Source organism: Schistocerca serialis, chromosome 2 (genome assembly GCF_023864345.2).
Source record: "Schistocerca serialis cubense isolate TAMUIC-IGC-003099 chromosome 2, iqSchSeri2.2, whole genome shotgun sequence".
In the NCBI taxonomy this organism is placed as follows: domain Eukaryota; kingdom Metazoa; phylum Arthropoda; class Insecta; order Orthoptera; family Acrididae; genus Schistocerca; species Schistocerca serialis.
In genome coordinates this window covers 105,275,662-105,277,545 of record NC_064639.1, presented here as the reverse complement: position 1 = coordinate 105,277,545, position 1,884 = coordinate 105,275,662, and the positions used below count along the sequence as shown (strand labels likewise).

General features: G+C 43.8%; 1 pseudogene; it reads left to right on the top strand.

The window, feature by feature from the left end:
• Positions 1-1,563: 1,563 nt before the first annotated feature.
• On the top strand, positions 1,564-1,681 carry LOC126459195 (5S ribosomal RNA; annotated as a pseudogene).
• Positions 1,682-1,884: the final 203 nt, after the last annotated feature.

The following is a 1,884-nucleotide window of genomic DNA, read 5'->3' as shown; positions in this document are numbered from 1 at the left end:
TTCCCGTTCACATTTCAGTCCACTTGGTACTCCCCCTAAACTCCAATACTTACAAACACTGAAAAACATACATTTAACTTTTCTTTTTGAGTCATCAGTCTTCTGTCTGGTTTGATGCGGCCCACCACGAAGTGCTCTGCTGTACCAGCCTCTTCATCTCAGAGTAGCACTTGCAATCTACGTCCTCAATTATTTGCAAGATGTATTCCAATCTCTGTCTTCCTCTACAGTTTTTTTCTCTCTACAGCTCCCTCTAGTACCATGGACGTCATTCCCTGATGTCTTAACAGATGTCCGATTATCCTGTCACTTCTCCTTGCCACTGCTTTCCACATATCCCTTTCCTTTCCGAATCTGCACAGAACCTCCTCATTCCTTACCTTATCAGCCCACCTATTTTTCAACATTCGTCTGTAGCACCACATCTCAAATGCATCGATTCTCTTCTGTTCCGGTTTTCTCACAGTCCATGTTTCACTACCGTGCAATGCTGTGCTCCAAACGTACATTTTCAGAATTTTCTTCCTCGAATTAAGGCCGATATTTGATATTAGTAGGCTTCTCTTGGGCAGGAATGCTCTTTTTACCAGTGCTACTCTGCTTTTGATGCCTTTCTTGCTCGGTCCGTCATTGGTTATTTTACTGCCTAGGTAGCAGAATTCCTTAACTTCATCTACTCTGTGACTATCAATCATGACAAGTTCGTGGCTGTTGTCATTTCTGCTACTTCTCATTACTTTCGTCTTTCTTCGATTAACCCACAGTCCATATTCCGTACTCATTGGGCTGTTCGTTCCCTTCAGCAAGTCATATAATTCTTCTTCACTTTCACTCAGGATAGCAGTGTCATCAGCGAATCGTATCACTGATATACTTTCATCTTGAATTTTAATTCCACTCCTGAACCTTTCTATTTCCATCAGTGCTTCTTCTATGTACAGACTGAACAGTAGTGGCGAATGACTACACCTTTTTTTAGTCCGAGCACTTGGTTCTTTGTCATCCACTCATATTATTACCTCTTGGCTCTTGTACATGTTGTATATTATCCGTCTTTCCCTATAGCTTACTCCTATTTTTCTCACCAATATCTTGCACCATTGTCGAACGCTTTTTTGAGATCGACAAATCCTATAAACGTGTCGATTATTCTTTAGCCTTGCTTCCATTATCAGGCGCAACGTCAGTGGTCCCTTTACCTTTCTTAAAGCCAAACTGAACGTAATCTAATACAACCTCAATTTTCTTTTCCATTCTTCTATATATTATTCTCGTCACCAAACCTTGATGCATGGGCTGTTAGCTGATTGTGCGATAATTCTCGCACTTGTCGGCTCTTGCAGTCTTCATAATTGTGTAGATGATATTTTTTCGAAAGTCAGATGATATGCCGCCAAACCAAGACATTCTACACACCAACGTGAGTAGTCGTTTTGTTTAGAAATTCTGACGGAATATTATCTATACCTTCTACCTCATTTGATCTTAAGTCCTTACCCACTCTATTGTGGGAATAACCTCATCGAAAGGGAGGAAATTTAAAACTGTGTATTTCACAAAAGGGCCAACGGCGTTGCCGCAGTGGTAACACCGGTTCTCGTCAGATCACCAAAGTTAAGCGCTGTCTGGCTGGGCTAACAGTTGGATGGGTGACCATCCGGTCTTCCGAGTGCTGTTGGCGAGCGGGGTGCACTGAGCCCTTGTGAGGCACACTGACAAGCTCCCTGATTGAGAAGCAGCGGCTGCGGTCTCGGAAAATGACATACGGCCGGGAGAGCGGTGTGCTGACCACATGCCCCTCCATATCCGCATCCAGTGACGCCTATAGGCTGAGGATGACACGACGGACGGTCGGTGCGGTTTGACCTTCATGGCCTGTTTGGG